Here is a 13,084-nt window from a genome sequence, read left to right on the forward strand (position 1 = left end):
ATTTTATAATTTTTATTTTGAGAATGTGTTTTGATGAGAATAGCAGTTTTTAGTGCTGGACTAGGGCAGTTTACATTTTTCTGAGTGGAGTTTTTGTGGGGAGTGATGCAGTCACACTTTATACATACTGTAGTTTTTTTTTTGTTTATATTAGTAGTATTTTGTCATATGGGCCTCTGAGAGGGTGAGGCACTAACCTAACAAAAATCCTGTGAGAAATAATATCCTAATATTGAACTTTAATATAACTTTAATATAGCTACTTTGCTTTGAATTAGACAGAGCATGAATCTGTTGGTTTGATGTGAATAGCCTTTGTTGAATTAAAGAAGCAACCACAAAACACTGTTAGGTAATCATTAAAGAAAGACAGTTTTACCAGCTGGACATTACTTTGTTATATTGTAGAGAAAAAAATAACAGAACTAGTAAATAAATAAGTTAGTAAGTAACTGAGATAAGGCAAGTAAGTGAACTCACTTGCTAGTAATTAATGTCGAACTCCAGCTGCCTTTAACAGTGTCTGTGCACTGACTTTCTGTATTCCTAATACTTTTCTTTAAAAGTTAAAAATCAGTTCATTGTATGTCTCAATGTGAGTGAATTTGTAGGCTACAGTTAATGAAAAATGAAAGTTATAAGTAGTCCACTCGTCTTACAGACAAAATGATCTGACAGTTTCATTGTATTTCTGTAAATTTCTTTCAGTGAGACAGGTATCCTTAGGCTAAATGCATTCAAACTCCAGACTGTATTACTACTTTCTAGAAGATAATCTGATTGACAGAACATCACATCTTTTTTCTTGTTTGTGTACAGAACAGATGTCAAGCAGGCAGCTTTCTTAGTAAGCAGTACTGGGAGGGGTGGGGAAAGGGGACTCAAATCATTCTCTTCTTCCTTTCAGAAACTGTAAGATTTCTCTCTGTCTTAGCTGAGACATTGTCTTTTCCTCACAGTGACCTTAGCTGAGCTTCTCAGCTTAAGTACCTTCAGTCTTTCGTATGACTTCTACAAAATTCAAATGCCACAGAAACTTTGTATCGGCAAACCCTGTAGAAAATGCTTGGTTAGCTGATGTTTCTCATTTTCCTTTTCTTTTGTTTTTTGAACTGACTGAGAGATTTGAGTGAAGCTTGGTTATTACTTGACACATCTTTTCTCTTATATCCCTCCAGGTAATAGGTAATTCATCAATAATTCAAGTGCTGATGTTATGGAATCTGAAGCAAATTAGACTGTTGTAACAAACAGCAATAAGGGGAGGGGAATGGAAGGTAGGAGGAAGTTAATGACCACAGAGTGTGAAAGAAAACGTTAATTGGAAACTGGAGATCACTTCATCCCAATATATCACTGTTTTCTTTCAGGGCAATGGCCAAGGGTCTTCATTACATGGTGAAGGAAACAGGGTGGAGGGTATTAATACCTATGGCTCAATAAATTCATTCCTAATTTTCTTCAAAGCCTGTACTAAAACATTTTAAAATTAATTTGTGTCAATCTTTGCAACAAAAGATAAGAAGTTTAATGTGTCAAATAAATAGTAATCATTTTGTTTTTAGTACTATTACACTGGTAAAAACAGTGAACATGTGAAAGCAATACTCCTGGGGCAGGACTGTAATAAATGGACCCACCCCCCTCAAATCAGGCATGCTGTTATATGACAGAATTTCTGAACATCATATAGATTGCTATATTACCTTGTTGTGAAGAGCATTGCATTTGTAGATTAGAGGCACCTAGATAAAGTATATGCAGAAAACTCTTGCTTAATAAGCCCTTTCTCACATGCAGTGCACTGGACAGCATGACAGTATACTTGCTAATGCTAACCTCTTGCATCTCCTACAGGCACTCTTGCAGTTGTCACCATGTGAGATCCCACATTCAGGCCATCACATAATTTTAGGGTCTGCTCCATATTTCCTAAATGTGATCTTTAGAAATGGGTAGGAGCAAATTACATAGAAAGAAATGGGAATTGTAGGAACAACACATGCAGAATAATGTTTTGGAGGAGGAATGAGGTTTAAAAGAAAGCAACATTTGAATGAGCAATGCAATATTTGACTGACAATGACTGGATAGATTGTAAATGATATGCAATGTTTGCCATAGAGATGTATGATTGCCTACATCTTATAAGTGATAATTTAATAAAAATGTTTCTTGTTTAAAAAATAAAACAGGGAGATATCAAAATTTCCTCCATTGCTGTGAACTTTTTCTGTTTTGGTGGCCCAGCTCCTGTGTTGGAAATATTCTTGGCAATATACTATGTCTTCTTCTTGGCATTCAAACACTATGTCAGGTAGCATTTATCTAACATGATGCAGACAGCTATTATGGCCACTTACTATAATGATGTTCTGTATCACTGCATGCTATGCCTGCTCCCATGAAGGCATATCCATGTTACCTTTGACCAGTATATATATGTATCCCATTTGTGCAGAAGACCTACAGTAATACTTCAGTCTTCAGGTTAAAAAGAAGTTATGCACTTACCATAATGTTCTATGTTAGTAGTCCATCTGACCCTTCATTCTTTACATATGGGATCGGAGCAGATCTTCAGCTCTGACTCGGCCTGTTTACAAGCTGGAAGACTTCTGGTTGGCTCATGGCTAGGTAGGTATCCCATGGTGCACCATTACAATCCTCAGATCTTGTTTGCTGCTGACTAGAAGAAATAAAACAGCCCACAGGAAAAGCCAACACTAAAAGGTCTCCATAAATAATGAAATTAGTATTTTTCTGTCTCCAGGTACTTCCAAGATGGGGGCAGGTTCGAAAGGATGAAGGGTGAAATTGACTACTAACATGGAACGTTATGGTAAGTACATAACTAATTCACATTAAGTAGTCCTACCTCATCTTCATTCTTTACATATGGGACAGCGTCCCTAGCACCTTATCCTTGGGTGGCCCAAAGAAAAATACTCCTAAATACCATGGAACCAAATGATGCTCTACCCCTGGAGGTTAAATTCAATCTGTAATGAGTAATAAAAGTGAGAGTGGTAGCCCACATAGCAGCTGCACAAATACTGTCGAGTGGAACCCTGGCTTGAAAGGCTGCAGAGGTAGATTGAGATCTGGTAGAATGAGCCTTGATTTTAAAGGGTAAAGGTTTATCCTCAGAACTGTAAACATAAGCTATACAGCTAGAAATCCAGCTAGAGAGAATCACTTTGTAAACTGGTAAGTCCAACCTGGATTCGGATAAGGAAATTAATATTTGATCCAATTTTCTAATGTCTTTAGTCCAGTGCAAATAAAAACATAATTGTCTATGGACATCCAGTTGGTGAAACCTGTACTCAACTGCATTGGAGTGATTCAGAAAGAAAATTGGAAGTTCTATGGACTGATTCAAGGTGGTATGGGAACAGACCTTGGGGACAAAGGAAGGGTTAGTACAAAGGGACACCCTGTCTTTATGAAAAATCTGCTAAGGCAGTTTAACATTCTGAAACCTGTCTGGAAGACATGATAGCCACCAAAAACAACGTCTTCCAAGACAAGAACTTCAAAAAGCATGAATGAGAAGGCTCAAAGGGCGGAGATGTTAATTTTGATAATGCAAAGTTTAAATCCCATGAGGCCACAGGCTCTTGAACTGGAGGTCTTAGCAACGTGGTACTTTTGAGGAAGGTTTTGCACAATTTATGAGACATCAAGTTAGAATCTGGAAAACCCAAATGGAAATTTGAAATCGCTGCCAATTGGACTCTGATACTGGCAGCCACAGATCCTTGGTGAAATAGTTCAGAAAGAAATTCCAAAACCACTGGAATGGAGGCAGTGAAAGGGTCAACATCCATTTTCTCCACCCATGGAGAGAATCTTTTCCATTTACTGGAATAAAGTTTCCTAGTGGAAGGTTTATGGGAAGATGTAAGGATATGAGTCACAGAAGGCGAGAAGTCATGAAGCCTGACTAGGGATAGAACTGGAGCAGCCACACTGTCAAACTGAGGGTGTGTAACGAGGGGTGAAGCGAACCTGACATGTGAGTCAACAGGTCTGGAACTGGGTCCAGAATCCAAAGATCATTCAGGAGAAGAGGCCCGAGGAAGGGGAACCAAACTGGCAAGGCCAGTAAGGAGCAGTGAGAATCAATTTGCTTCCCAGCCATTTCGCTTTCTGAATCACCGTGGGAATGAAAGGAAAGGGAGGAAAAGCATGCAGGACACCCAGGGGCCAATTGTGGACAAGTGCATCTCTGGGTGACTTCCCCAGAGGGGGGATGAGGGAAAAGTAGCTGTTGCATTTGGCATTGATTGGGCTGGCAAAGAGATCGCAGCAAGGCTGTCCCCACTTGCGGAAAATCTGTTCTGCTGTTTCCTGTTTCAGAGACCACTCATGATGCATCAGGATCGGCTGGCTGAGCTTGTCAGCTATCATGTTGGTCGTCCTTGGAATGTGCATCACCACCAGAAATCACTGGGAAGATATTGCCCATTCCCAAACTCGCATAGCCTCTCAACAAAGTGGGTAAGATCTGGTTCTGCCCTGTTTGTTGATATACCATACTACCGACATGTTGTCTGACTGTATTGCAATAGTCCCCAGAGGAAGAGGGTTGTAAAGTGCTTGCAATGCCAGGAGCATTGCCGTCATCTCTAGAATGTTGATATGTAGGTGGGCCTCGTGATCTTACCATGTGCCTTGGACAGTCCTGCCTAGATAATGCCCCCCCCACCCTATCTGTGAGGCATCCATGGTCACAGTGGCAATGGGTTGGCGAGGAACAATTGAAGCACCCGTGGTCAGTTGATTGGGTAATGTCCACCGATGGAGGTCCTTCTTGCAAGATTCTATCAGTAGAATGTGAAGGGATAATTGAAGATGCTGGAAGGACCATTGGGGTGACAGAAGCCACTGAAGAATTCTCATGTGTAACCTGGCTAGTGGCTCTAATAGTATGGTTGAAGCCATGGTCCCAAGGAGCTGCAGAACAATCTTGACTTTGACCCTTCTCAAGGGGAGAAGAAGCTAAATTTGAAGCACCAGGTTTTGTGCTCTTTCGAAAGGAAGAAGAACTACCATGTTTACTGTGTCTACCTCTGCACCTATAAAAATCACAGATTGAGAAGGCAGTAAGGCAGATTTTTCCCAATTTATAGAGATTCCCAGTTGGGCACAAAGCTGAATAGTACTGTCTCTGCTCTGAAGGAGTAGATGCCTGGTGGGGGCGGTCAGGAGCCAGCCGTCCAAATACGAAAACACCTGGAATCCTCGACTTCTCAGGTGAGCTGTCACCACTGCCATACATTTGTTGAACACCCTGGGGGCTGTGGTGAGAACAAAGGGCAGAGCACGGAACTGGAAGAGACTGGCTCCCAGCCGGAAGCGTAGATAACTCCTGGATGCCCTGTCCATTTTTATGTGGTAGTAAGCATCTTAGAGATCTATTGAGCACAACCAATTGTCTTTCCATAACAACAGGAGTAAAGACTGCAGTGTTACCATCCGGAACTTGTCCTTCTTTACTGATTCGTTCAGTCTGCTGAGGTCCATAATGGGCCTCCAGTCCCCTGTACGTTTTGGCACTAAAAAGAATCTGAAGTAAGTTCCGGATCCTATTTGGTCTGTTGGGACGGTTTGGATGACCCTTTTTGACAGCAACTTGTTGACCTCCACAGTTGCCTAATCCCTGTGATTGGGTGGAACACCTGGGGTCTTCTTGGGAACAAAAAATGGAAGAGAAAAGGGTATGACATAACCTTTGGTAATAATTCTTTGTACCCACTTGTCTTGAGTGACACTTAGCCAGGCTTCTGGATACAAAGAAATGCAACCCCCGACGGGCCCCAGAGAAGCACAGTCGGGCCCCACATCAGGAGTGCTGGTAAGCCTGGCCCCGAAAGGAATCGCAACCCCCTGGCTTTGCAGACCACCCCTGCCTCTAGGGCGATGTCTACTATTTCCTCCTCTGCCTCTGAAGGAGGAGTCACCCTGTGCCTCCTGGAAAAACCTCTAGGACTTCTTGAACCACATTTTACCACCCCTCTGACCCTTAGGGTATAGTCTAGCAGGAACAGTAAAACGTACTCTCACGGCAGAGAGTTTTTTTTCCTTCCTGCTCGCACCAGGTGAAAGTGTCCTTTACCTTGGATCCAAACAATGAGGAACTGTCTAATGGAGCACTGGTAAAGGTAGATGTAAATGGTTCTGCAAAGTTACACAAACGCATCCAGGAATGACACCTCAGGGAAATTCCTGAACCCACTGCTCTACTCGCTCTATTGGCCGCATACGAAATGAGCTGCATGGAGGAGTTAATGATAGAGGTCAAGGTGGACAACTGGGCAGAAACCTTGTCAGGGTCTCCCTCAGTACATGTACCTTGTACAGAATCTCGTGACTCTTTAAGGAGATCTCTCTGGAGCCTCATAAAGTGAGTAAGGTAATTCAGCGATCTAAGGGTAAATGCCGCAGAAGAAAATATATGCTTCCCATATCTCTCCATTGTTCAAGACTCCTTATTTGGTGGATGAACAGAAGAAGAAGTCTCAGCTAACTCCTTCTTAGTGGCCGCTGCCACCACCATGGCATCTACAGGCACACCTTTAGATAAAAAAGTCTTTTCCAGGAGGGAAGAAAGGAACTTGTTCGGTCTCCTGGGAACTGGATCCATAGCATCAGGAGTATCCCACACCTTTCGACTAACTAAATCCATCAGTTCGTCGAAAGGTGGAAACACCCAAGAGGCAGAAGGTTGAGACCCGAAAGCCTTCAGGTACACCGACTTCTCATCAGAAGGGGTGGCAGTGGGCCAGCTGTACCGCTGTTTAAGGATCTCCAGGATGTCTATGAAGGAGACATCATCAGAGGATGATTTGGGGGACCCTTCTGACTCCTCCAGGTCAGTGTCAGATGCCAAAGACTCATCCTGGGAGTCAACATGCTTCTTCTTACAAGTCCTCTTCTGTGGGGGCTCTTCAGAAGGACATTCCAGGGAGGTCTCGGAAGAGTGGGGGGCCACCAGCCAGTGGCTCCTGAGACTGGGGGTTTCTGCTGCCACTGGAGGGAGTAGGAGCTGAGACAGAAGTAGGTGCTAAGGAGGGAAAAGTGCCGGTACCTCTGGTAGGAGCTGATGGTCGGGACAGCACACTACTCATCATCTCGAAAGCCGACCTCTCCATCTCCAAGGACCTCTCCGGCTCTGAGGAGACCAAGGATGCCGTCGGTGTCAGAGCCATTGACTCCGAGATAGACGCAGGGTCCAAACTCACCCAAGCCGACTTGCCGAGAGGAAGACTCGGAGCTGAAGAAGTTTGGTTCCAAGCATCCCTGTCGGGGCCGACCAGAGAGCTTCAACCCATGGACACTACAAACAGCACCGAAAGTGTCGGAGCAGAACTCGGCTCCAAAACAGCCACAATGGGAGCTGGAGCCAAAGGTTTCACTGGTGGTACCAAGCACCCTGGCTCAGAAAAACCAGCATGGCTCGGAGGAGGAATGAACACAGAGGGTTGAAAGGGCTTGAGTGGCTCCGGAGCTGACTGAGCTAAAGCCAAGAACAATTTAGGCAAAGCACACGACTTCAAAAGTCTCAGCACTACCCTCTCCACATCTTCTTCTGATAAACTCGTGGAAGACCTGGATAACATGGTAGGAGATCGAGATCTCAAAGGTACAGGAGACTTCACTAACAAGGAGACCAATACAGGGTCAAAAGACCGGCTCTGAGAAGTAGTCTCAAGAGTCTCAGCAGTCGGCTCTGAAAAACTTGGAACTGACCCTGCAACAACAATGCCACGCTCAGTCGGCTTTGAGGTCTGTGGAGCTGATGAGACAGTTTTCACAACTTTAGGATGTGGTTCTGAGACACCAGCTGGTGCCGGGGAGGGCCTCTTGGCAGATTTTGACTTTCCTTTGGTAGATTTGGAGGATGATGAGAGACTAGACAAATCTTCCTCGAAGGAAGGTTTAAGAAAACCTTTTAGAATTAACTTGTTCTTCCTTTTCTGCAACACCCTAGGACTAAATGCATGACAAAATAAACAGGTCTCCCACAAATGGATGGCTCCTAAACAGTAAACACAATTACCATAACCATCCATTAAGGACATCTTTTGGGAACACTTAACACATTTCTTGAACCGGATGGCTTATGTCCTTACTCTCTTTAGACATTCTGAAAATCAGTATAACACACACACACACACAGAAGAAGAAGGAGGAGGAGACTAGGTCCTCTAACTTAAATGGGCCTGGCTCTGGCAAGAAGGGATAGGGTCTTCTAACTTAAACAGACCCAACAGTTATAAGGGTAAGAATATCACACTCAACAGAACAGTAGAGAACGAGAATAACACAAGGTCAACTGTTAAACACAAACAGAACGAAGTTCTGTTAACAATATTAGCAAAACGATGCTAACAGCAATCTAATAAATTCTAAATAGTAAGGGGAAACCGCCAAATTCTATTTAAACATACAGGATACTAGTGCACAAATGGCGCCTACTCTAATCCAAATAGTAAGTCTGGTACATGGGATACCAAGAAAGAAATTAACGACCAAAGGCCAAAAATTGCACCAAATGGCACAAAGAGAAGATAACAACTTTAATAACAACTACGCTAATTGAATACTACAAACAGAAAAGATTTTAACTATATTGAACTATATAGAACTATTCTAAGCTAAACAGTCAAGAACTTTGATAAAAGTGAAAATATGCAACACTTAGCCAGAGCCAAAGAGAAGCACAACCGAACTTGTCAACGCAGTAAACGAGATCTGGGGAGTGTACTGGTGCACCATGGAATACCTACCTACCTAGCCACGAGCCAACCAGAAGTCTTCCTGCTTGTAAATTGGCCAAGTCGGAGCCGAGGATCGGCTCTGATCCCATATGTAAAGAATGAAGGTGAGATAGGACTACTTAACATTTAACTTTTCCAAGTGTTGTCTGTTTCATGAGACCACGACAAGATGCTACACATGTCAGAGTGCGTGTGTGTTACTTGTACCTTCTTGAGTTGTGACATTTCCATTTTTCTTATGCTTACTGCAGCTACCAGCATGTTATCATGGCAGCCCTTCCTGTATCAGAGAATTGAATCCCTGTAATCCACTGTACATCCTGTATCCCCCACAATATGGATTGTCAAGCCTCATTCAATGTTCAGGGACCATCATGTTTTGTGTGGTATGTTCTGCCCTCTGTGTGTGTGATGCTACAGGTGTTTCCTCCACTCACACCATGTCATGACAGTGTCATGACATTGTAGTGTGTTCCCACCTTGACATACAACAGGTCCTCTGTTTCCCTGTTGTCATCTACCATGAGTGTATTTTAGAATGTAGGGATACCTTACCAGATGTCTTGCCTTGCATTCAGTATATTTATTTTAGCCATGTCAGAGTCCATATTTATAATTCAGTAACATTTGTTTCCTATTTTGGTTTTTTTTTTGTGTTGGAGATGTGTCTACAAAGGTGGTCATGTGACTGAAGGCATTCATCACAGCTATCTCTGAATCTGTACAATCATGTACCTTGTTACCATTATATGTCGCACTGTCCTGATTTTCCCTGACCTTCCTGGGACTTTACATTTTATGCTCATGCACAGTATCCATATAGTTTGTATCATCATGGGTCCCTGCTACATAAAACTGGTTATATAATAACATTGATGCACTATGATCCACATCACATGTTGTCCAAATGTGTGACTGTGCACATGGTGTTACTGTTTCATTCCTTGAAAGGGCCTGAAAGGGTAGCCATGGCCAAGTCCAGGCACTGAGCACTGTAGAATTTTACTACAAGAATCTATTTTTGGTAACCATTTGAACTGCTAAGACTCACAGTGTTGAGTCCTAGACTGTGAAGCCTGAATGACCAAGAATCTGGACTTTTAACTCAGAAATTGCCATTTCTCAAATGTTTTCCTTTCAATGGGGTATAGTGATCTTGTCTTGGGTCTATAAAGTCTGGGGTGGAGAGTAGAAGGCCTGCCCCCAACACTGTGAAAGATAGCAGGGAGAGTTGGCCAATGGCAAAAACAAGTTTAAAGGAAAAATTGATGTTTGATATTCACTCTTCTCCAGTAATTGTGGTCTTTTTTTTTCCTTAGCGCTTCAGGACTTGGCATTGGAAGTCTCAGTATTTCTGTAGGGAGCCTGTTTTCCATACATTTTCAGGACCAACACTGTACTAATTCTTCCTACTGTTGTCTTACATCAACAGAAAAGTGAGTGAAGAATATTTATTTATTTTATTTATTTGACATTTGTTAACCGGATTAGTCCATCTGAGCCAATGGCTCATTTTCAGTGGAGACCTGAGGAGAAAGGCTCCAATGTTACAATAAAGAAACACAAAGATAACATAATTAGGCAGTATACAAAAAAATTTGAGGAAAGCTCCACTTTACTAAAAACCAAAGAGTTACTAACTAGCCAAGAACACATAGGCTAAGAAAGCATGTACAAAAATAAACTGGAAAAAAGCTCCAGTATTACCAATCAGAAAAAGTTCCATACTAGGCAAACATACAGAAATTAAGGGGGGGGGGGGGGTAAAAGTTTGACGTCAAAAGTTTATCAGACCTAATGAACTTGCTGCATATCAGTAAATCAAATGAGACTAGGGCTACCCCTTCCAGGGACCTAAATATGGCATGCAACTTAAATAGGACATGCTTGAGGGACAGATTTATCTCCCAGTGACTGACACATCTTTGGAACAACCTACCAATTCATGTGAGACAGCGCACCTCTATGACACTGTTCAAGAGGAACCTGAGTGAGTGGGTGGGCATCCTTAATTCTTACTGGGGATAGCACCTACAACCCTCCTGGATATGGACAGTCATCACTAAATGCAAGCTTGGGTATTGACTACCATTTTCATGGTATTACATTTGGATGAAACTACTAGGCTTAAAATGACCTATATAGGTCAATAGCCTAGTAGTCACCTATGATAATACAACCTACAATGATCCTATATACAGCTCTGATATTATTTGTAACATGTTTGTGGACTAATAAGTTGTGTTTTTGTTTTCTGTTCCATTTGCAGATCCAGATGTTCTAGTGGTGGCACATGAATGGCAGTGGTAACCTCAATTTCTGGTGGCCACTGTCTGTGATGCTGGTTTACTAATGGGCACAAGCCTGAATCCCAACAAGTGGATGGAGATAACATTGTTGAATTTGACCAGGAGGGCACACTGGTGGCCTCTGTGGTCACTACTCAGGAGAGGAGTGGAGGATTCTCTTCTGATAGTAGTCCAGTGGTGTCCTCTGCTGTTTTTAGGGATGAGTTGTGTAGGCTAGCAATATCACCAGTTGTACACCCACCTGACCATTATAGAGTGCCTCCTGGAATTTCTGGTGTAGGTGGGTCACTAAAGACATGGTGCACACATGACATCAGCCCAGAAGATGACTGAGCCTGTCTGTAGGAATTGACCTCTGGCTGATGTGGCATCCATCATATACCTTCCTTATGCCCCATCCTTTTATTCCACTGCGTTGCATGTGACTCTTTTTATTTTTTTCCAGTCCTTCCTATCAGGAAGCATCTGTCCTTGTTTTGTTTGGATCCATGCACTACTGCCCTCACCTTTTGTGTCAATACCACACCTGTCTGTATATGTTTCTGAATATGCCCCTATAGCCTTCTCATCTTCTCACATTCCTCCCATAATCAGTCCTTATTAGATTTTCCAGTTACCTTCCTGTTCCTATATGATAATAGAAGCCTTTTCTGCAGTAAACATTCCCCTCTTCTCCCTCCACCAGTTATTCCCTTTGGTTATCCTTGTGCATTTTCCTGTTATTCCTATTCTCCTTATTCTAACTTTCCTATATCCCCTCTCCACGCATTAACATTGGCTGGCAAGTTATTTTGCTGTGCTGGACTACTTAGGCCTGTCTGATACTGTATATGTGGCAGTGATGAAACTCTTTGTTGTGCATATAAGATACTATACCATCAAGTCTACTTTCTGTGATGTTGACTACTCCAGTCATGCACAATCTGATGGAGCAACACCTTTATTGTGCCTACTGTCACTCTTCTTATGTGCATTAAGAAGACGTTGATGCTTGGGTGTTTGTTTAAGTAGTTTATTGTACACAAACACATCAGGATGGATGGCAAGAACATTGAACTTAAAAAAAATATCTAACTAAATGACAGACTACATACATGCATGCTCTTATTCTGGCTGCTCACTCAAAATGGCATTCTTGCTTACACTTGCTCAGTACTTATATGCATGTGCACACTGACTGGAATGCTTTTTAAAGGTATATCATGCACTCTGATCTACATCCTTCCTCTTTACTGTGCTGTCTCGTATAAACAATGACAATAACATTTCCATAAGGATGCAATTATACAGACACTAATAAAGAAAACAACAGTTATGTCTAGATTGCCATGTATCTGGAACTAGGTTTTGAGATGCGACCTGATCTTGTGACATAGTCACTGGGGAAAGTTCTATTAGGGGACACTCTGGGATTTTCTCAGGAACAGGGATTGCTGATGGAATGTCCTCTGGAACATTGGACAACTCACTCTGAGAACTACAGTCTTTGTCACAGGCAAGATGCTGTAACACTGGTTCGGAGACTGGTAACAAATGCTTTCGATTTCATCTCAGTTCCATTCTTTGTGATTCGACAATGTACAGTTTTGGCTCTTGCCACAAATTTTTCACAAATCCGATGCAATCAAAACCTTTTGATGGCTGCATCTTCCCTATCTCCCCCTTTTTCAATGAACTGAGCAGTTTGCTGGTTTTGCCATAGTAAGATTTCTGGGGCAAACCCTTCTTCAACAGTCAAGCTTTTACTGGTTTGCTGTTCTTAGCACTTGGAACCAATAAATTGCTGCTGATTGGTAGTGTGGTTCTGGTTTGTCTCGACATAAGTCTCTAGGCAAGTGAACCAAGATGTTTATCACAATAAATGTTTGTGAGATTTAATAAGTTTAGGAAAACATCAGTATTATCATGTCTGGATTTCTCTAACAGCTGTTTTGCACTTTGAACTGCATGTTCAGCCAAGCTGTTTGACTGAGCGTATTCAGAAGT

General features: G+C 42.3%; 1 protein-coding gene across 1 annotated transcript in view; it reads left to right on the forward strand.

Moving 5' to 3' along the window:
• MDGA1 (MAM domain containing glycosylphosphatidylinositol anchor 1) overlaps positions 1-13,084 on the forward strand; it is a 3,256,518-nt gene that overhangs the window by 3,193,213 nt on the left and 50,221 nt on the right. The window lies entirely within an intron of this gene.

This window comes from Protopterus annectens, chromosome 1.part0 (genome assembly GCF_019279795.1).
Source record: "Protopterus annectens isolate FY-2018-M chromosome 1.part0, PAN1.0, whole genome shotgun sequence".
NCBI lineage: Eukaryota > Metazoa > Chordata > Ceratodontiformes > Protopteridae > Protopterus > Protopterus annectens.